The sequence below is a fragment of the Ictidomys tridecemlineatus genome, chromosome 13 (assembly GCF_052094955.1).
Source record: "Ictidomys tridecemlineatus isolate mIctTri1 chromosome 13, mIctTri1.hap1, whole genome shotgun sequence".
Taxonomy (NCBI): Eukaryota; Metazoa; Chordata; class Mammalia; order Rodentia; family Sciuridae; genus Ictidomys; species Ictidomys tridecemlineatus.
Window position 1 is genome coordinate 73,757,105 of NC_135489.1, and position 23,613 is coordinate 73,780,717.

A 23,613-nucleotide genomic window follows, 5' to 3' on the forward strand; every position below is an offset into this window, starting at 1 on the left:
TGCCCAGGAAATTATACTGGACATGACATAATAAAGCCAACAGTCAGCCGTTCATGGTAGTGTATGCTTGTAATCCAGCAACTCAGGAGGCTGAGGCAGGAGGATCCCAAGTTCAAACCCAATCTCAGTAAAAGCAAGGGTCTAAGCAACTCAGTGAGACCCTGTCTCTAAATAAAATACAAAAAAAATAGGACTGGGGATGGTCACACGCCCTGAGTTCAATCCCCAGTACCAAAAAAAAAAAAAAAAAAGAAAAGAAAAAAAAAAAAGCTAATAGTGAGTCCTGTCTCACAGAAAACAAAAAACAAACTGGGTATGATGGCACACACCTGTAATCCCAGTAGCTCAGGTGGCCTGAAGCAGGAGGATTGTGAGTTCAAAGCCATCATCAGCAACTTTGAGGCAGTAGACAACTCAGTGAGACCCTGAAGTTAGTTCAGCCTTACTGAGTAGAAGTCCATGTCACCAAGTCCATCCTTTCCACCATAGACACTCTGTTCATGGGCTTACTTTACAGGAGTGACTGGGAAGAGAGTCTGAATGGCATCCACAGATTATTAAAATTCCTGCTCTACTGAGGTCACTCTTTAGTGAGCATTCACATGGGGCACAAGTATCTTCATGATGTTTAACCATTCAGAGAAGCCTATCCACATATTTATCCCTCATTTTTCCTCATCAACAGTTTTGCAGTCATGCTGTGCTCAAATCTATGACCATCTTATCAAAAAAAGTAGTGTAATGGCTATGTTTTATTCATTATGTCTAATCAGCATAATGTTAACCATTTAATGGACCAGTGTTATGTTTTGTGGGAAAAATATGTAAAGATCCTTGTGAGTTGATGTTGTGACATAATGCTGCTGAGGTAAGATGATGAAAGCATATTGTTGGCCTTGCCTGCTGATTCCAGGTACCCAGGGATGTGTTAATTTGCTCATGTATCTGGTACAAAAGTTGTAATTGAAGTCACTACTTTCTTAAACTTATGGTAATCCACTGTCATTCTCCATGATCCATCTGTTTTCTGCACAAGCTGAATAGGAATGTTGAATGAGGATACAATGGGAAAAATTAATGCCCCCTATGCCCTTTAAGTTCTTTAAGGTGGCATTAATTTTTGCAGTCCCTCCAGGAATGCAATATTGCTTTTGATTTATTATTTTTCTGATAGAGAGAGTTTTAGTATCTTCCATTTCACCTTTTCCACCATCATAGCCCCCAACTCCATGGGTCAATGTAGGGAGTCTCCAGCTTCTAAGTATGTTTATTTTAGTGATGCATTAAATAATTGGTGAGCTAACAATGGGTGGGATCAAGGACCTCTGAGCCAACTGTGAGAAGAACTTAAACTAAAATTCCATTGATCACGTGACCTCCATCAACCAGCCCCTACCTGGTGGGACATAGCAGTGCTTTGTTTGGGTTTACTGGAATCAGTGTTAGTTCAGAGGCATATCCCATAATCTCCCTCATATACCTTATTATTTCCTTTTCCTCAGTGCAGTAATCCTGGTAAGAAGTATTAGGTTTCTTGGAATAAGCCCAGGAGAAAGATTAATAGTTTACATGTTGGTAGTGCAGAGGATCTTTCAACAAAGGTACCCAGTCTCCCTTTCATTCAAAGCCTTGTGGTTCTGTCTGCAAACTGGCTCCAATCTGGGAATTGATTGAAGGAAGGTCTTTGACTCTTCTTGTAATTCAAGTTTGACTTCTGTTTACTTGATCTGGAACTCTTCTGCTTATGCAGATCCAGTAAGAATTTAATAGATTTCCCATCTATTTAGTTTGTAGAAACCCAGTGATCAAGTAACCAGTACTATAGTCTCTGCAGGTCAGATTAATGTAACTGCTCCTTTGACCCTAGTCTCCACATGGTAATCATAATCACCTTTTCTTTGGTTACTGAGTGCTACCATTTGGCCCCCATCATCCCAGGATCAGCTTTTTCCTACTACATACTTTAAGTTTTCCAGTTCAGTGGCAGCAGTTTCCATTTAAAAATCTGACCTACATTAAAATTGACCAATGGCATATTTAAGGGTCCTGGGGCTCTCTACAAATTTATTTCTCAAAATAATGGTGAAAGATATATCCTCTAGACTTTGTTTTAGTGTAAGTTAGCAGATACTAAGGACAAGGCTAGTATAATTTCCATCTTCCTTATCCTTTGGATTATTCCCTCATGTCATTCCAAGGCAGTTCTGGCAATAACTGAATTTAGGTCACCTTTTGATCCACATGGGTCTGGGAGTTTGTGGTTCTGCAGCTTTTAGTTTTATGGGATACTGTTATAGAAAGAATTGTCTTGCCCCAGTGGTGCCTTGTCAGACCTTAAAAGGGGAGATTTTTCCTGTCCCCTGGTCTTAAGCTGAAAATGTTGAAACCTACTGCCACATTCTTTGTGGCCATCAGCTTCCACCCCCACTGCCCTTCTATGGGCAAAAGAGGCTGGAAGACAGGGCAGAGGCCAGGTTCTCTTTGGCCATTTTTTGATAGCTCAGGCATTTTTTCTGTAATTTTTTTCAAGATTAGGGCAGGTATCCTTGATCCACAATGAGATGATCTGTGACTGCCTGGGGCCAGGCAGAGAAACAGTTCTGGGAGGGCCAGCCCTGGGTTTGAAGGATTTAAACCTTTTTTTTTACCCTTTCTTCTAGTGTCCTCCTATCTTTACACACAAGAGACAGTGCTTTCAAGCACCTTCAACTTAGTTCCTGACTGTTCAGATCCCTTATAATGTACCTGCATAAATGCTTATACATACAGAATCTCTTTTATATACTTTACCCCTGACAGACCAACTTCAACTGCAAGATTGTATAATAATCCAGAAAAAAAATATTCAAAGTCCAAATTGTGTTACATTAAAATCTTTCTCCTAGGTAGGCTTATACATATAGGAGGCCCTTTTAGCCAAGATCAGTCTTCTCAAGAAACTACTGGTAAGATCAATGCAGCTTGACCCTTGACTTAAAGGGCCAGTAACAGATACAAAAAACAGACAAGTGAGGATCACTGAAACCAGGGCTAATATATAGGAACCTTTAAAACAGACCTGCATATACAAATTTCTTCAACTTATTTTACCTTTGACAGAACAACTCTAACTTCAAGATTGTATAATAATCCAGAAAGTTATTAAAAAGCCAGATCATTACAGTAAAACATTATCTTAGACACTCTTGTATCTGTAGGTGCCTGTTTTTTCAACTTATTTTACCTCTGACAGACAAACTCCAATAGCAAGATTGCCCTAAAAAGAAACAGAGAGACAACCAGAGAGGAACCCTGAAACAATGGCTGACAGACAGGAATATTTAAATTGACAAGCCAAGATCTTTCCCAAGAGACTACATATAGATCAATGCAATGTAGACCATGCCTTAAAAGTGGAAGGAACAGATACAAACAAAATAACAGCATAGACAGACAGCCAGGGAGAATTCTCAAAGCCAATGCCAACAAACAGGTGATAACTTAGAACAGAAATATTCCTATGTTATTGAGTCCCCAGTTAATCATGACTGTACACCAGTGGCACCACAGGTGTCCCCACAATGAGGGACCATATATCTGGAATCAAGGGTCTTGACATGCACACTGTGGAACTTATCAGATGACCAAAGGTATCGCGATTTTACTGAGTTCAGTTTCCTTTTCCTCAAAGTGGACCATGATGGAGCAATGTGCACCATTCAGGGGGAAAAGTTAGGAGTTCCCCAAAGCAACAGGAGTTCAGCAGCTGCTGGGATAGTCCCTCAGTCACTCCCTTTACTTACAGGAATAGCTTCTTGTGTTGACCTGAGAAAAACTCACCTGTCTCCTTACTCTACTGCAGTTGGCTCTCAACAAGTTTGCCAGCCACCCTCCATCCTCAGCATAGAAATGGGTTCCTTGGAAAGCCAGGCTTGCCCAAGAATTGTAGAGCAGGGTCTTCTCTGGTGTCCCACCCAGGTAACCAAATTTGAACCAAAAACTCAGTTCTTGTCTCCAATGTCAATCCAATAATGAGAACAAGATTTTGAGAAAAAGGAAAAAAGAAAGTTTATTGCTTTGCCTGCAAAGAAGAAACACAAGGACTTCTGTCTCTGTGTTTCTTCTTCTGAGAACTGTCTCTTCAATTCCTTTGCCCATTTATTGATTGGGATATTTGTGAAGTTTCTTGGTATTGTTTTTTTTTTAGTTTTTTAATATATCCTGGAAATTAATGCTTTATCTGAGAGACAGGTGTCAAAGGATTTTATCTCATTCTTTAGGCTCTCTCTTCATGTTCTTGATTGTTTCTTTTGCTATAAAGAAGCCTTGTAGTTTGATGCCATCCCACAATAATGCTACTTTTAAAAAAGTTGAAAACTTTGAGAAAATTTTATATATGGTGACATTTGTATTTCAAAATTCCAGACAATCCCAAGGCAGATTTTCATTTTTGAAGACAATGAAAAATATTAAAGATCATGAAAGATTAAAAAAATTAAATGTACCCACTAACAAAATCTTCCAATCTTCACCTCAGTGTTTGCTACCAGAAGTGCCTCTGAGTTGCCCAAGGAAGTAGTTGTTCAACTCTCCTATGGATGATGATAGTTCTGGAGAATAAAGAAATTATAGAGTTAGTCTATAATTCTGTAATTAATGTGCCAATTTGTAGCTGAAAGTAAGCACTAAGCTAGAATGTAGAGAATTGTTTTGTTGTTGTTGTTGTTTGTTTTTGTTGTTGTTGTTGTTGTTGTTGTTATTGTTGTACCAAGGATTGAACTCTGGGGCACTTGACCACTGAGTCACATCCTCAGCCGCTTTTGTATTTAATTTAAAGACAAGGTCTCACTGAGTTGCTTAAGGCCTCTCTAAGTTGCTGAGGATGGCTTTGAACTCACAATCTTCTTGCCTCCACCTCCCAAGCTGCTGGGATTACAAGCCTGCATCACCACATCCAGCTGAAGGTAGGGTTTTAATCCAGGGTAACTAACAGAGCTTGCTTGCCTTGGATGACCGCACTTGGTGGCTGGATTACAGGTCAGGGGAGCAAAGTCATCCTACACAGCTGAGGTGAGGCAGCTGCCAAAGACAAGACAAAGTTCACACAGCAACATAAGTTTTCAGATCCTAGTCTGCAAGCAACAGGTACAGGGGAGACAATTTTACTTTCAATCTATTTATAAGATGTGTTCATTTAATTTTCAGATTTAAAAGAACCAAACAAAAATGGCTTGGTGCTTTCATGCTTGCTTTTAGCTTCCAGAACTCTTCAACTTTGCTCCTAACGATTTTCAGTGTGGGGATGATTTCAGAATATTCCTACCAATGCCATGAATAAAAATCAATACTAGAGATCAAAGCACAGAGGCTGGGATTGTGGCTCAGTGGTAGAGCATGCACCTAGCATGTGTGAGGCCCTGGGTTTGATCCTCAGCACAGCAAAAAAATAAAATAAAGATATTGTGTCCAACTACAACTAAAACTAAGTATTAAAAATAATTTTTTAAAAAAGAAATCAAAGTACATATGGTTGTACTTCTTAACAATATGTGGTAAATAACCCTGCATACAAATTCTCCATGTCAAAACTCAGAGAAACTGGATAGCATTTGAGAACGAAGGAGAAATAAAGACAAAATGAGCTGATTGGCATGGAAGAGAAAACCAAATCAATTTTAGGGCAAGTTGAAGTTTCCTATGGGCCTGTGGAAGGAGATGTTCTGTGGAGTTCAGCAAACCAGGAGACAACACGGTGGAGTTCAGTTATTCATCAAAGCTCTCTAAATTCTGGTGTCCACACTTTAATATGAATAAGCTCTTCTGTATTTTATGAAGTCTCACCTCTGTATGTGAAGACATCAAAAGATGGAGTTTCTACCTAACACATAGATGCCTTGAAAGCTGTGCATATTTGTCCTTTGTTTTGAGTCAACCTTGGATTTTTTCCCACAGTAGGTTGCCTCTCTTCTGGATCAACAGACATTTCTAAATAAAATCTTGCCTATGTCTAAATTCTTTTCAAGTCTGCTATTCATTTCTTTTATTCTAGATCCATGAACCCAAGTTCAGTAAGAAATTAAAAAAAAAATGAGTCAAATAGCACCTACCATCTAAACAAATTTTTTAAAAGTTATTATGATTGGGGACAAGGAAGTTGTCACAAAGTATTTCAAGTTGTTGATTGGTGATTTTTTTTAATAAAGTGCATTTAAGTTAATGTAGCTTTCACCAGGAAAGAAAGCTACCATTTTGAATCTTTGCAATGGCCAGAGGCAGGTTTCCTGGGAGGATCATTATTCAATTATAGAGATTTAATAGGAATATCAGGACATTAAAATGGCTTCTTCAAGAAGAAATTTGACTGGATTTTACTTAAGCCTATGAATTTTACAGTTCTGGTTTGGTCAACATAAACTAAATTCAACAAATTCATTAGGTTTTCTATGCACCAATAATGAACCCACTAAGAAAGAATTCAGGAAAACACATTTATTCCCAATAGCTTAAAACAAAATACAAAAACAAAACCCTAGGGACAAATCTAACCAAGGAAATAACAGACATGTACAAAGAAAATTACATAAATTTGATGAAAGAAAATGAAGATGCTAGAAGATGAAAAGACCTCCCATCTTCATTTTAACAATTTTAACAATTGATACTGTTAAAGTAACCTTACTACCAATAGTGATCTTCAAATTCAATGAAACCAATCCAACATACCAAAGACATACCTAAGACATGTATTCATTTCATACATACCTAAGACATGAATTTTATATGAATGAAATACATACTATACATACATATTCATGTCTTGGTATGTATGAAAAATGTCTTTGGTATGTGGGTTGGAATGAAACCCACAGAGCAGAACACCCCAAGATATGAACCACACCTCTAGGAAAAGTGGGGTGCTCACATCCCCTAGAGAAGGGGAACCCCTGGCAAAAGGGAACTCATCCCTGGAGAAAAGGCTTCTTTAAAATAGGGGGACACTGACAATAGAAGTTAGAAGTGGGGTACCCCTCAGTAGGGAGACCTACTCCCTAGAGGAGGAACACCTGATCCTTTAGAGGATTGGCATCGTATGAGAGAAGTATCCAATTTTTGCCAGAGAATGGGAGCCCCATTTCCTACTAGAGGATCACCCCTCAAGAAAGGGCCACTATTTCTAAATGAGGGGCACATCATCCCCTAGAACAGGGGTACCTTTTTGACTCCATCCTTCTTGTAGGAGCAATGCCCCTATCCCCTAGAGAAGCCGCATGCTTGGAAAGGTGACACCATCCTTATTTTTGGGAGCCCCAACTTAAAGTAAAGGGGTACTTCTCAATAAGGTGGCCCAATCCCTAGAAGAGGGGCACCCCATACCCTAAAGAAGGGGTACACCACAGTAGAAGAAACATATCTCTCTAGGAAGTTGGGGGTGCATGAACCATTGTTAGAGGAAGGGCACCCTGTGAGAGGACCTTCCCCATCCCTCCAGGATTCCAGGCAAAACCATATATAGAAAAGGGGATCCCAAAAAAGCTTGATCCCATCCCTCAAGGAGGCAGGGTGCAGACCCCCATCCCTAAGATGTGGGTTATACCAGAGAGGGACCATATGCTATAGGAGGGCTGCCCAAATCCACAGAGCAGAACACCTCAAGAATTGCACCACATATCTAGAGAAAAAGGGGTGCTCACATCCCCTAGAGAAGGGGCACCACTGGCAAAAGGGAACCCATCCCTAGAGAAAAGGCTTCTTTAAAATAGGGGGACACTGACAATAGAAGAGCTTCAATCACCCACTAAAAGTGGGATAACCCCTGAGAGGGGAGCTCCATCCCTCACAGGAGGAGGGGAACCCAACCCCATCCCTCTAGAGGAGGGACAACTCCCCAGAGGGGGAGTCCCATCCCTCACAGGAGGAAGGGTGCCCCCATTCTCCCAGAGGAGGGGCAACCCCCAAGATGTGTACCTTGGGCTCAGCTGCTGACTTAGGTGTACTCTCTCCCTAAGGGCCAGGCAAGTGTGGCCCATCCTCAGTGGGAAGGGGTCGCCAAAGGCACACCTACCCCTGGGCTTGGGTGGGAACACCACCTGGTTCCTGGCTCTCATATGTGAAATGCCTGCCCAGGCCTGTGGCAGTAGTGTAGCCCCTGTGAGCCTTGCCCAGGTCTGCATGAGCTAGTGACATGAAGTTTTAGAGGGAAGGCTCTGGGGGCTTCCACTATGACCCTGTTCTCATCACAACATTGACAGGACTCCACAGGGAGCCTGGCCAAGAGGCTGACCTGTGTACAGGTGCTCAGTGGGCTCAGAGGCACTATCTCTCCGCCTACCATCTTGGTCCTGGGCCCAGCCTGAGACTAGACTCCTTCACTTACTGGGAATTTCCTGCATGTCCAAGAGACTTCATATGTATTTGCACATCTAATGACCTCCAAACCTGTTGAGGAAAATTTAGAACAGTGGGAGCTGGTGCTCAGCTTCCTCAGAAGCTGCTGTAGAACTGTCCCAAAGGGGGTTCCTTGCTGCCTCTGGCCCATGGGGGCAGCTGAACTTAAGGTGGCTTGTGTGAATTTCCTGGGACACCAAATAAAACACAGACACACACTTTACCTTTAAACAAGCTTCAAGACAGCTCCTCTGCTCTTGGCCTCAAGTTCCCCAAATGGGTGAGCGAGGGATGTCACAATAGGTTGGCCAGTGAGAGAGAGTGAGCTCATTCAGAAGTGAGCTTTTATTGGGAGGACGCTCATTCTTAGAAAGTTTCATCCAAAAAAAAAAAAAACTGAAGAAGGGGTGGAGTTACAAGGGACATGTGAGTGTAATTCAACCCAAGGGCTGTAGGGAGCCATCTATGTCTGAAGACATGTCCTCAAACTTCCGGGACCAGAGCAATATCCAAGTCACTAAGAGATATAGTGACCATCACAGCCTCTCTACTCTGGGATGGAAGACATGAATCACTCAGAGCGGCACCCCACAGTTTCTAACAATCAGTGCACACTGGGTTGAGAGGCCAGGAAGCTTGCCTGCACCTGGACATGACATATTGAGCTGTCACTTGGGCTTAGCACAAACCCATCACCCCAGCATATGGCTGAATCTCTTTCCCTCTCCTGTTTGGCCCACAGTCCAGCTGCACTAAGTGCGACAGGTTGCCAAGAGACCCAAGGAAATATCCACAGTTGGTTTGCAAGACATGGGTGTATTTTTTATTTTGGTATCAGGAATTGAACCCAGAGACATTTTACCACTGAGCCATATCCCCAGCCCTTTTTTAATATTTTTTTTTAGAGCTAGGGCCTTTTAAGTTTGCTGAGGCTGTCTTTTAACTCACGATCCTTCTGTCTCAGCCTCCTGAGCCTTATAGGTATGTGCCACTGTGCCCAGGGATATCAGTGTATTGAAAGCTGCTCTTGGGGAAGGTCCAGGGCAGAAGGCAAGACAGGCAGCACCCACCCCTGCAATTCCATCCTTTCCTCTCTTTGTCCAATGGCAGGTGGCTGGACAAGAGGAACTTGTCATCTCCCTGGTGCCAACACCAGGCCAGTCACCCAGGGAGAAGGGTTTGTGGTCAGGTCACAACAGTGACGTCATTAGAGTGCTTCATCTGCTTTGATACCTGCATGACCAGCATCCAAAGAAGCAGCTGTCTGGTGTGTGTGCAAGAAAGAAGATCCTCCTGATAACACTAGTCTGCCTACTTACCATGTGGACAGTCAGTGTCCCTTGGGATGGCATTTACCTGGACATTCTGGTCTGGGCTTAATGTGGCTTGGGAATAGACAAGGGCATTTCAGGGACATGGTTTCTCACCATTCTCCATTTCTTTAAGAAAGCACACCTCCCTCCTCTTCTCCATTGTTGGCCACATTCTTTCATCTTGATCTGGAACTGGGGAAACGGGGACCACAGGATCTGGCAGTCAACCACGCCTAGCCTCTGTCAAGTCCACTCTTGAGCCTGGAGTCTGGGGTGCAAACTGGTACATGAAAGGGGATGAAGCAGGCTGCAGGTAGGTCACCCACTGTACCCTCCCTCTCAGTTGCCTCTTCAAACCATGCCAAGAGAGGAAGTGGCCAGATGGGGTGGGGGAAGGGCTGCCTTTCCACAGTAGAGATGAGGCTTGAGGCTATGCTTCTGGGTGAGGGTGACAGAAGTGTCCTGGCTTTCTCATGGTGGGTATGGGGCCTCAACTGCCTTCCATTTGGCATCCTCTGAACCCCTAGCAGCCTATGCCACCCTTGGCTTCATTCCAGACTGAGAACAGACTTGTGGGTGCTGAAGCCTGGCCACACCACCATGAACCCCTTCTGTGGCCCACTATGGCTGGTGGGGCACCAGTTAACAACGAACCCTGAAAGAAAAGACAGAGCAGGTGGAGGCAGGATTATATTCAAAGGAGTGGACTGAGCAAGAGAGCTCTGGTGTTTACACAGCTTTGGGTCCATGGTGCACATGAACCTGAATCCTCTTCACATGCTCTAGGAGGGTGATTGCAGGCACTTTCTGGTCTGGAACTGGCCTTGGAAAGGTCTGTCTTATTGATGGAGAAGGTAGGTTTCCACTGGCCATGCTGGGTGTTCCAATGGGCATGTCCAGGGTCCTCCTTTATGTTCCAATGGGCCTCTACCTGAGTTTGGATGTGTGAGGTCCTCATAGCTGGAATGGGAAGCCAGCAGCCCAAGTGCTCATGGCACCCAGTTTACTCTGGCCCTAGCCCTATTTCTCCTTGGAGCCTCCAAGTCTGTCCTTGGGCCTTTGCTGTGGTCCTTAGGGGTCAGTAGGCTCTCCCAGGCCTCTTTGGTGGCATGCTTTTAGACCCTGTGCCTTCTGGCTCTTGGTAATGGCATGGAGAAAGGGCTACCATCAAATGCCAGGGCCAGCCCAGGAGACCCTATGAGGTCCCTGGAAGGCCTGAGGATTGGCCTGGCCAGAGCTTGACAGGACCACCCTGCACTTGGGTTGGCCAGACCTGACTGTGAAGCTGGGCAGTTCCAGGGGCCCATCTCCCAGTTCTCCAAGCAGCTTAATAAGGCCGAGGAACAGTCACCAGGAAATGAAGGCAGAGGGGAAATGAGCACAGAGGATACACAGGACTTGAATGACTTGTGCCATCCAGCCCTGGACACCTCACACAGTCTTCCCTCAGGGAGTGAGGAGTGCCAGAAACAGGGTCTAGAACCCAGGCTGCCACTGTGGCCTGCACTGCTGCTTACCAACACCCTGGGCCTCCCCTTCCTCAATCATAAGGTGCGACCTAATACCTGCCTCCTGGTAAAACTGCCATTAGGCTTTGCTAACCCATTGACAGTCACTAAACAGGACTGCTTTGTGACACCAAGGACAAGAACTACTGTGCTGCCTCACAGGTGAGGAAAAGAGGGCCAGCATGCATGTGATGGCTGTGAAGGGTCTCCAGATGCCATGCCCTTTCTATGGAACCCAGGATAGGGTCCCTTGAAGATAAAATAGGCCATGAGAAGCTGGAGTAGCCCTGCTGGGGGACAAAAAAAAAAGTACTCGGGCCAGATGTTTCTAGAGAGTTCCCACCAAGACAGGAGTCCATCTCACTCTCCTCCCCCATCAGGACCTCTCCTGTGTTCCCTGCCAGTCATGAGCCACAACACTGCAGCAGGGTGAGGCTGGGCATCTGGAAGCACCACCTGTGGGCAGCTTCAGTGTCCCCTGGTGCTCACCTCTCTTGCCCTGGTCCAGATGGCCTGGAGTGTCCCAGAGTCCTGCAAATGTTCTTGATAGTGGATGACAGCCTAGAGGAGACAGAACTCAGTGACATGTGCTGGCTGGTTCTGAGCCAGACTCTGGACAAACTCTACCTGCCCCACAGCCTGGGGAGGCTCTCACACCTCCCACAGAAAGTCCTCCTCAGGCCCAGACTTCCAGATATTAGGAACAGCCACCACTGGTGTGGAGGTGACAGGGATGCCAAGAACCTCAGTGTTGAGGTCCTGACATGAAGGAAGAGTGTCCTAGGGTCCTCCCCACATGAGCAGCTCTGCCCAGTTTTACTGGGGACTTCAATCTCTTCGGAGGACTTCCAGCAGAACTAGTCTGTCCTTCCAACTAGTATCACCTGTGACTCCTGCCATCTCTAGAAAGTTCAGCAAGGTTACCTTTTACCACAGTGAAAGAGGGCTTGTGGGTTGCAGGTGGAGATTGGGACAACCCAGGTGGGGAGGAATATGAAACAGGGCTCAGTCCCAAGTGGGACTCTGGCCTCCAGAAGCCCCCAATCCTGGCTCAGATGGGCTTAGCTGACCTCTGGGGCCTCGTGACTCATGGGCAGGAGCAGCTAATCCCCAGATGGCTCCTGCTTCAGTTAGTGGGGAAGTAGGTGGGGTGGGTGGTGGCTGTCTGGCAGGCAGCAGCCCAGCATGGCAGGAGCATTTGCACCTGGCACTGGCAGAGCAGCAGCATCTATGACCAGGGGCCCACCAGAGCAGCAGGAGGGAGACCCAACTCCAAGACCCTCTCTCATACTATCTAGGAGGGCTGAGAGGCCAGTGGGCACAGGAAGAAAATGGCGAGCCTATAGGACCCTGACCCATTCTAGCAGGTGGCTTGTCTCTGAAGTGTGGGTTCAGGACTTGGTGGGCTCTTCTCCAGCTCAAGGCACAAGACCCTGCCAATTTCCCATCAGAGGATGCATCTCCCTCAGCCTTCAGGAGCTGAATCTGGAAAATGAAGAGAAAACTTGCAAAAACCATATTTTCTTGGTGAAGGGCTGAGGCAAGCCCCTTCCTCTTTAAAACCCAGTCACAAGCCAGGAAAGGAAAGGGACCTCTCCTGGATGATACTGTACCTAAGCAAAGATCAAAGGACATCTCATGTGGTTGACCCCTCACCTACAAGAACATAAGGCCACTCTATGGTAAGCTGAGAAGAGGACAGAGGCCTGCCCGGAAGGTCTGGGAGAGCACAACCCAGAGTTCTAGAGCTGAGGGTCTCTGAGAGAATCTCCTTGTTTTTTTCTCATTATGCCACTGGGAAAGAATGGGAGAGGAAAGGCATCTAAGGGCTAACGATACACTCAGGTTTGACAGCCTATGTGCCTAAGACTCCAGCAACACCCTGGATGGGGAGAGAGCAAGGCTCTTGCTGGTGGACACCTACAAGCCCACTCATCCACCACCTCTTGGCACATTTGCCCCAGGAGCCTGTCCCTGGTGGTATGCAGGCTGCTGCTGCCACCTGGAGGCCATTCTGCACACCTGCAACCAGGCCAAGGCAGGACTGAGGCCCACTCAAGTGTGTGTAGCCTGTGGCCCCTCTGCTGGGTGCTACCTCCACCAGCTCAGCACAGGCTATAGGAAAGCAGGAAACATCAGGCAGCAGGGAGGCTTCTGGACCCTCTGCCCAACCCCTCAGCAGTCTCCAGGGCTGGGCTGTGGAAGGCAGGGACTCAGGTGCAGACCATGCCCCCAGCTCCTCCAAAAGGCCCAAGGGCCTGGTAGCACACAAGGAGCTGCTGCCTGTAGAAGGCAGATCTGCAGCCCCACACACTGACTCTGAGTTCCTGCAATGAGGTCTGCAATCTGAAAGCTTAAGACACAGACTGGCTCCTGGTTTTACACCTCTCTGGTCTGGCTGAGCTGCCTGAGCACATGAACGTCCTCTCTGCCCTGGGGCTTTTGCAAATACTGTTCCTGAGCCAGGATTTCTCTCTTCCTGAGGATGGCTTCTCTTGGGTTTTCACATTATAGCTTCTGTGAAACACATATTAGTATGTGACTGGTGTCCCCTCATCATGACTATGAAGGTGAGCCATGGGCATTGTGTGCTCATCTGCAGGCTGAGTTCCTTCTCAGCTGAGCCAACTGGCTCATCAGAGAGCTGATCCCCTGACCCCTGAGCACCAGTTTAGGTGCTGGGTACCTGGCATAGCCACACCCTGGAGTTCCTGATGCCAACATGAGCCTTCCTCAGCACTCACCCCCTGTGTTCTTGCAAGGGCCTCCAGCTGAGGGCTACTGGTGGAGCACTCTGCCATTAAAGCTGACATCAAATGATCCTCCAGACAACCTGGTACTCAGGTGCAGGAGGCTCAAGTAAGGGAGAAGCTGAGTGTTAGGCTAAGTAGCTTCTGAGGCACAGGCAGGAAATCTCAGGTAGAATCCTAGGAACTCTCCATCCTTCTGTCTACCTTCCTGCCTCCAGGGCTTAATATGTCCACACCAGGTTTCCCAGCAAGGGGCTCATGGACTTGCCCTCAGCCCGGGGCCATCTTGTCCTCAAACCACTGCTCTGTGACTCCAGCTCAGCTGACAAATGGCGAGAAGTGTAGGAGCATGTGCTGAACCCCGCTTGGCACAAGGACTCTGGGATCCAGAACCTATAGCAGCATCAGATCAGGCACACGGCTGCTTCCAGGCTCATCTTGTGACCCATGGAGATGTAGAGAGGCTTGTTGCTGTGTCTATGGCTCTTCAGGGCCTACAGCATGGAAAGGAGGTCAGAGCTGCAGGAACACATGCCCCTAGGTCCAGGTCAGCCACAGGGACTAGAGGCTCTGATGAGGTCCTTGGTGATAGCAGGGAGTTCTTGGACTCCCAGCCTTAAGGCTCCTTCCTGGTGCCTGTCCCTGGGCAGGGTGGGCGAGTGCTGGCATCAGAGGGTCTGGGGTGCACACATGCAAGTGCATGCAGTGCCTCTGACCTGGCAGACTAGGGTAAAGGCCCAGGCCAGTCATCATTCCCAGGACAGTTCCAGAACCTTTCATCAGAGGATGCATCTCCCTCAGCCTGCAAGAGCTGAATCTGGAAAATGAAGAGAAAACTTGCAAAAATCATATTTTCTTGGTGAAGGGCTGAGGCAAGCCCCTTCCTCTTTAAAACCCAGTCACAAGCCAGGAAAGGAAAGGGACCTCTCCTGGATGATACTGTACCTAGGCAAAGCCATCTGCTCAGACAGCCCTGAGTGTGCCCTAGGCCCCCATCTGACCTGACAACAGGGGCTTTTATATGAGCAGCAGCTCACCTGGGACCACAGCACTGGTAAGTAGAGAAGTGGGCCAGGGCACACAGGGCCACCCTGGCAGCAGGCTGTGACCAGGACTCAGTTATTAGCTTCCTTCTGCTTCCTTTCTACTGGGAACTTGGACATGTGTGTGTCACCTCCACACTTTCCTCTGGAGGGGAGAGGATGGGCCCAGTGTGGGTCACATTGTCCTGGGAAGGGTCTGGACCCCCACGTCCTCCACTGATGTTTATGGAGTGAGTGCTCCACACAGGCTCCTCTGCCAGAGGAAAGGAGAGTTGGGGTCTTTGCTCTCAGAATGTGCTGTGCAATAGAAGAGCCAAAGTGTTAATGTCACCTCCCCTGTGCATGCTGCAGGGCCAGAATAGGGAGGTGCAGGTATGAGAAAGGGTGTGGATGCAGTCACAGGCAGGAGTAGTGGTCCAAAGTCTGGCACCTGGGATGGCATAGGGGTGACTGGGGGACATAACCTACAATAATCTACATGAGTGCAGCAGCAGCACAGAGGTGGAGATGAAAGAGGCAATCATAGCACAGGGAGGAATCCGGGGCCCCAGGGATTGCAAGCCACAGGCTGGGATGCACCACCCAGGGCTACATGGAGAGAGGCACCATAGAACACCAGGTGTGCTTTACTCCAGGCCAGGATTCAGGGACACAGAGGTGTCCAGGAGGTAGCTGACCCATCCTTCCCATCCCCAGAACCATTCCAGGCACCTGCTGGCTGGGCCCAGGCTGTCCAGGACTCCCTACCTTCTCCTTGTGCAGGGTGCTCTTCTCCAGCATGTCTACCTGTAGGAGTTTCTTGGCCACTCCTGTGCAGGGCAGCTTTGTGAAGACGCCAATGTAGCAGGCCACTCCAAAGCTTGGCAGTGGGCAGAGGTGGGTGAAGTGGGGCAGTGGGGTTGGGCAGCACTAAGCCATGCAGCCTGGAGGTGGGCCCAGGATGGGGGATGAACAGAATCTCACCATCTGCAGACCAGCAGAGAACTCAGGGGCCAGACTCCAAGACCCTCTATGCCCTGACTTCATGGGTGAGGTTGGGGCAGGCCCAGCAGCCTAATCAGTATGCTCACACCACGTCACCCTGTTCTTTCTTTCATTTTCTGGCAATTTCCCTCTTTCTCTCCCCTTTGTTGCTACCCTCAGGCCTATGCATATGTTCCCATGGCCTGGGTGCCCATGCCCAGGAGCAGCCTGCTGGTCCCAGGACTAGCATCCAGGTCAACATGAGTTTACCCTTTGGTTTTGGGGCCATGGGGTCCAAGGGCAGTGGCCAGGATGACCATCAACCTAAGCACCCTCCTGGGCCAAGGTCCCTGCATCTGCAGAAAATGGCACTCCTGTCTGATTATGGACAGAGGACAGACTGTCCAACTCAGGGACGGTGGTGAGGGGCTCCCTGAACTCAGGCCCTATGAATTTTCACAGTGGCCAGGTTGGCACTGGACTATGGTACTGGAGATAGGCCAGTGTAGGGTACTGTGGGGAAGAGAGGGCTATGTAGTAAAGGAGGGGTGAAAGGGGGCTGTACTCTGGGTGGGGGATCTGTCCTGTGGTCTCACTGCCGATGATGAAAATGAGTCCAGAAAGGAGCCATCAAAGCCTGGATGGCAGCAGAAGCTCTTGCATGGGGTCAGACATGCCCTCTTCTGGTCTTTCCCAGTGCCCACTCTGACCTTTCCTTTTGGGAGAGCAAGATTATCTCAGTGGTGGAACACCCTCATTTTCACCCAGAAACAGGACCTACAGAGCCACAGGGAATCACATCAGCTAAGCTGACCCTCACTCCTCAGGTTGGGCTTGTGGGGCAGAAAAAAGGGGAACTGCCACAGGGGTCCAGCTTTCAGAAAATCCTCTTTTTTTCTGACTATTAGTAATAGTGGCTTTCGGGGGGTCTTCCCTCCCCAAGGCAAAAGCAGAGGGTCCACTTCCTGCTTCTGGGAGGAAGTACCTGTCTGGGGCATGAGTCCTGGCTCCTTCTCCTATAGCAATTGTACCAAATCCACCAGAAAGGGCAACTCTCGGAAGGCCACAAAGGCCTGTCACATAGGAGGCCATCAGGCTACCCATTCAGCTCTCTTCATACACCACCTGCCACCAGGCATGCAGGTCAGCAGGAGCCCGAGGCCACCTGCTTCCTGCCTCCATTTGCTCTGCCCTATTGCTCAGTTCACCATCAATAACCAACCTCCCCTCTCTACCCCACCCATGGCTCCCTTCTCTGCCTCACCCAGAGGTGAGGTGTGCAAGATAACCTTCCCTGCAAATGGCGGTGAGGACTGAATGCAATGTCATTTTGTAACAGGGGTTCACTTAGTGCTTTGACTATATACCTTATTGCCTTGAAACTTACATTTTTTTCTTTTTCCAAAACTTCTTTTCCCTGACCTTTATCCTCCTTGATCTCTCTTCCCTAATCTCAGTTTTCTCTGAATCACCTCTTTAAAAAACTCCTATTTCCCATGATGGGCAGAATCACTGGCTCTGGGACAGGAGTCCTTTGAGTTTCTCCTTTGCAAGCAAAGCGATAAAACATCTTCATTTTTCTCAAGACTTTTCTTTGTTATTGGATTGACATTGAGGATGAGGACTGAGTTTCCGGTTACAATTTCAAAGGTGCCCACCTGGGACCTGGTGTGTATGACACCCAACCACTCTTCCCAGGAGCTCTTCTAAGGTTGGTGGCTAGCCTCACCCCTGCTTGCCCCTTGCCCTTCTGGAGCTCCTTGTAAGTCAACCCTGACTCCTCCACCATATGCAAGGCCACTGGAGGCTCAAAGACAAGGCCCAGGAAGGCACTAGCACAAAGACAGCATTGCGTGTACACAGGGAGGGGAGGGGAAAACCAGGTCTCCTGGAGGCCGTAACAATGAGATGTCAACACTGGCTTTATGAAAAGACCTCTGATCATCTAGAAGGGTTGGCATGCCCTCAGAGCTAGGAAATCAGAGAAAATAAGGGTTTCCATGGACAGGAGAACTTGGAGACACTGAGGGAGGAGGGGAGTGCACACTGGTGTGGGGAGCTGCAGGGACAGGAGAAAACTGATTGAAGGCCCTTGCACACATGCTGCCAGGAGGTGAGGAGGACAGAGGGACCAGATGGCCCAGGCTTTCTGGAATGGCTGGCAACTACCCAGAGAGCTTTTAAAGTTCAGCTCCCTTATTTTGGGCTCCTTTTCTCTGGCAAAGAGACTGTTTTAAAACCCAGAAGACCCTACCCCACAATGGAAGAGGGTGTATGGTTATAGCCTGGTAGAGTGTATAGGTCAACCTCTGCCTAGAGCACATGAGAGTGGAGTCTCTTAAACGTGTCTTTTCATTAGTCTCTCTGGCCTGGGCTACTTTGCAGGCTGGTCTGTTTCATTCCCCACCAGGGGGCACAGTGACATCTGAAATAGGCTCCTCTTATGTCATGGGCATGGGAAATGAGAGGGGGCTTTCCTTTCTTGCTCACTAGTTTTTGGAGCTTGTGTGGAGAAATTATAATTTAAGCAACCACCATCAACCTATGGGGACACAGGATGCCCCTTATGTCCCTGTGGAAAATCATCTGTAGATTTCAGCAGCCCAACTTGCTTGGGTTCACTAAGAATCACTTTCTCTTGTCTACCATTAGAGTGGACCCTCTGCATTTTGGGTTATTTTCAGGTAAGATTCTTACCATGTTACTGATAAAATGGCCAAGAGATAAATCCCAACCCTCTAGGCTAACAGAGAAGTCAGTTCTCTTGGGTGTGTTCAGTTGCCAACCCAGCCTCAGAAGAGGAGTAGAAATTGTGATTTAGGAGCTATCACCAAGAGATCTTGAGGATTCAATAACAAAAACGGAGGTGGGGGAGGTATAGGGTTCTAGAGAATGTATGTATAGTAGGACCCTGGGACTTCCAGCCTCCAGAACTGTTTATAAGGCACCTGGTCTGAGGCATTCTGCTATAGTAGCCCAAATGGACTAAGACAAGGGTGAAGGGGGCCACTCCTGGACTTGTTGGATGAGGAGGCTCACTAGAAGAAGCAAGTCTAAACTGGGTCCTAAGAGAGAAGTGGGAGCTGGCCAGGTACAGCATGGTGTATGAGGGCATCAAAGCTGATCTGAACGGGATATGGGTGTGGGGAGTGGGGTGTGGGAAGGATAGTTGTGGTGGGAGTCCAGCCTACAGGGTCATACCAAGCAGAGAACAGATCACAAAGGGCCTTCAAGCTACTGTCAATAAGTGTGAACTTGAATTGCCTTTAGGTCACATAAAGGACACTGAACTACTGTAAAGAGGACTTATGGTGACATGATCTCACTTTTATTTTTTTTTTTCAGTCAATCACTGTCCTAGCCCTGGGCACCAAGAATAAAGACTTGGGATGGGGAACCCATGACAATTCAGCTGGCTTAGTAACCTACAGAAACAGAGATGGTGACACAAACAGGAAAGGGGCCAAAGGAAAGCAGACAAGAAGGCAGATTCCAGCAAGACTGAAAAAGCTGAAAATATTGAGCTGACATCAGACAGAATGTGAGGGGAAGGAGAGAATCCAGGAAGGGACAGAGATTTCCAACTGGGGCAGCTCTGGGTGTGTGCTGCCTGTCACTGAGACTACGAGACCCCAAAGCTGACAATCACACTTGGAGGTAAACATCAGACTTGGTTCTTAGCAGTTATAGAATTCTCTTTATATTTTTATTTTATCCCCCTTCAAACACTTCTCACTTGTTAATGAAATTCTAGGAAAGGCGGGATGGGGTTGTGGTTTAGTAGTAGAGCGCTTGCCCAGCACTGAGCCAGGTCCTGGGTTCGGACACCAGAACTGCAAAGAAGGAGAAAAGGAAAGAGAAAATTCTACTACTTTGCTCCAGGTCTTCAGCCCCTGCCTGTCCCTCCGGGTTACCTCGGGCTCTGGGAAGCTGAACCATCAAGGAGGCACAGGCACTGACACTGCCCCCTTTCACCAAGGACACCTCAAGCTCCAGGAGAAGGCGGGTCCTGCTGGGATGCCTCAGTGTCAGGGTCTACCAGGAGGTTTGCCCCCTGGAAGGACGACATCAGCCACGCCCAGGCCCAGCGTGGACCATGTTCCCTGTCGCGCACTGGAGTAGCGCCCTCCCCGACTCCCCGCCCCGCACCTCCCATGGCCCCTGCCTAAGTTCGGCTTGGGTCGCACTCCTAAGCCCTGCAGCAAGGCACTGCAGAACCTCATTTCCCAGCAGAGTCTTGCAGGCTGAAAGGCTCCACCCAGCAAGCAAGAACTTATGTGCAGTAGGAGTCTTGGACGTCCAGATCAGTGTTGCCTCTTACCCCATGCTTCTCAATGTAATGGGCATTTATTTACTCGGTGCTCTCTGTGCCTGGCGCTGTGCTAGGATCTGGAGTAGCAGATTCCTCGCATTGTTTCACCAGGGACAGAGAGAGGGGTGAATAAATAGTGCAGCTGCAGCAGGCTGGGGTTATGGCTCAGCGGTAAAGCATTTGTCTAGCATGTATGAAGCCCTGGGTTCGATCCTCAGCACCACATAAATTAAATAAATAAATAGATAAATAAATAAAGGTATGGCATCCAACTACAACTAAAAAATAAATAATAGTGCTGCTGCAACTAGTGCTGACTGAAAATAATATCCCTGAGCTGGCTTTGGGTTGGGAAGGGCCTCATGTAGAGGTGATATTTAGAGGCTACCTGAAGGGTGAGTTTGAGAGAGCAGAGGGAACAGCAGGTCCTGAGATAGGAAAGAGGCTGATTATGTGAGTCACTGAAAGGCAGCCAGTGAGACTAAAGTATTTCAATTTAAGTCATAGTAATTTAATATTTTGAGAAGTCAGAAAGATATATGCATAAGTCATGTAGTCTGAATACAGATTTCAAGAGGATAGGATGATAAAGAACACTGCATTAGACTGGACTAACTAGTTTCAGGTTTGGGAAAGTCTTTCTATAGCACCAACAACCAACAGTGCCTTGAAAGTAGGGAAAGTTCTCTTTGGGGAGAGGGCGTGTCCCATTTCTTGAGCACCCCGCTCCATGCCAGGCACTGTGCTGCTCTTTACCTACTCTAATTTCTCACCACAGAACTGGGAGGCATTTAGTATGTGAGAAAATGGAGGCTAAAAAGAATCAAGTGTCTTTTCCAAGCTGGCAAACAAGAGAGCCAAGACCTGACTATGCTTAGGTCCATCTGGGCTGAGTTGTATCAGCCTGGTTGTGTTAAAGTTAGGGTTCTGAGGAAGTAGCTGTCCTCGGGGATAAGGTTCCATGGTGTCTCGGGGTACATAGTGATAGGGAAGAAATACTGACCTTGGTGGGGCCATGTGAAGGGAAAGACAGCACACTGCAGACTCTGGAGCCCCCAAACAAAAGCAGCCTCAAGAGCAGAGAAGGTTGTTGCATCACAGGGCCCTCCCCAGTTGGCTCTCTGAAGCACTCCACCAGCTGAGAAGGAAGCAGGCTCCATGTCCCTACAGGGAAGGTATGAGTTTTGCTAGCATTTTCTCTTAGGAGAAAGCACTCGTGCTTGTTTTTCCCACTAGAAATCCCAGGATTCTGAATGCTTGAACATATGTTTAGTGAACTTGAAGGGGTCAGAACATTGCAGAACACGATGTGAGTGCCAATTGCTGCTTGAACCACTGGTGCCCAGTTCCAGGCCTCAGGGATTATGTCCCATGGAGCACTCTGCATGTACTTTGACACAGCATCCTCACTCGGTGCTTCTGGCATCACATCAGCGATGCTTTCCATGTGCACACTGGGGCAAGCAGGCATGCCAGAATTTGGGCAAGTTTGGCTGGGCCTTTTAAACTGATGTTTTGCTCACAGTGCTCATCAGTGGAAGTTTGTTTTTTAAGTCAAAATTGTCTTAACATCTAGGAACAGCTGAAGGATCCCATGACTGTCTCCCTTAACAAGTGGCAAAATCTCCTAAGTATTAAAGATGGAAAGGGCTTGAGGGAAATGACTTGAAGTTCTATTTCTTTCATTGCCTTTATTTCCTGTTACCAGGAAGTCTTCTCCATCCTACAGCCTGACTCACTGAGTTCATTCTTACTCCTTGGTAGCTGGGGCTTTGCTGTATCAGTGATGTACCTTTAAGCAGAAGATACCCCTCCCATGGCTGAGTCTTAAGCTTTTTCTACTGTGGACAAGTTGTTCTGCTGTTGTTCTGTCAAGTGGAAGTTTACCATCTCACATTCTAGAGTGTACTCTTCATTTCTGAACCATCTACTTCATGAATACTTCTGCAAGGATATTTCCACAAAAACTCACATCTGTTCTCATATCCTAGCTGAAGTCTACATGCCATACACAGTAGCATGGCCCCCAGAGAGGAATCCTTTAGCAGCAGAACTGAATTTTATCAAAATAACATTAAAAGAATAATGAAATTTACCTATGCTACCCAGTGTATTTTTGTATAAATCATGCTAAATATGATAGTTAAAGCTTTGAAAGCATAGCATACAAAGTAAAACATCTTATTTAAAAACAATTCATAACAGTGAGGAAAAAATGCTCAGGCCAAAGGGAGGAAAAAAGTCTTCACACCAAGAATTTACTTGACACCAGATTCCACCTATGAAGGTGTGGCAATGAGGAACAGATTGGGTTTGAGTGCCACTGCTGGTCCTGGCAAGGTGCACTCCCACTGCCAGGCATCTAAGGCCAAAGTACTCCTGCTCCTACATGTCAGGCTTCTAGTAGGAGGGGGTGGGGTTCTGCATAGTCTGGAATGTTCATCACAACTCACTAAATGCAAGCACATGTTCTGTGAAAGGAGCTACAACCTGAGGTCTGTCACTGCACTTCTTTCATCAGACACTGTGAGAACCATTCATGGAAATGGAGTGCATTGTTTCTTCTGCACCTGCCTTTGGAGGTGTGCACAGGGCCTGTGCCAGGCCACCTTTTTTTTTCAGTGCTATAGGTTGAACCTATGGCCTTGTGAGGCAAGCACTCTACAACTGAGCTGTGCCCTTTGCCCTAGTTTTTAAATTTCTGTAGTTCAAAAGTACACAGGCCAGATTTCAAATTGATTGGGTCCCTAATTTATCTGGAATGTAAATGAAACATATGGCCTCCATTGTGCAGATGGCTGCTGTCCTGATCTCACTGCAAATGGATGCTGAGCTGTGAGAAACAGGAATTTATCTGGAGGTCCAGGATATCAAAGTGGGTTTCAAAAAAAGAAAAAAACTTACAATGAAAAACACTGCATATAATCAAGGCAAGTTATTTTCCCTTTTTCAGAAATGGAACTGGTTTTGTACTTGCTTGGAGGCTCAGTGGTTTATGGCATGGTTGAGAATCAAAGAAAGGACCAAGAATGCACATACCCAGTGCTTACTCCTCATGGCATCTCAAAGAGCCTACCTCTGATCCAAGCTAACATTGAAAATTTTCATTTAGAATCTCAAAATATGAGAACTGCAAGGTGCTTTGGCTGTTAGTCTACTTCAGTTTATTCACAGGGGAACCAAAACCTTAGCAGTATCCCAAGTCCTGTGCTCTTCACAGAGTTGTTGGCTCTGATGCTTTGGAATCTGGCAGTGACTTACAGTGGGGTCTGGGTTGGCTTTTGTTATGGTGGCCTTAAGGCATGTGCAGATGCCCTGGCTTTCCTCGTATTAGTGAGAAGACAGAGTGTGGTGTTTTTT

The 23,613-nt window shown here is 47.2% G+C and overlaps 1 long non-coding RNA gene across 2 annotated transcripts; it reads right to left on the reverse strand.

Moving 5' to 3' along the window:
- Positions 1-286: 286 nt before the first annotated feature.
- LOC144369917 (uncharacterized) lies at positions 287-20,041 on the reverse strand. 2 transcript variants are annotated; one of them, XR_013429759.1, is made up of 4 exons: positions 12,541-20,041; positions 11,675-11,746; positions 9,792-9,957; positions 287-4,589 (listed from the first exon to the last, which is right to left on the reverse strand). It is a non-coding gene; the product is annotated as an uncharacterized LOC144369917 (long non-coding RNA). The 2 variants fall into 2 exon arrangements; XR_013429758.1 differs by having other exon boundaries at positions 11,675-20,041.
- Positions 20,042-23,613: the final 3,572 nt, after the last annotated feature.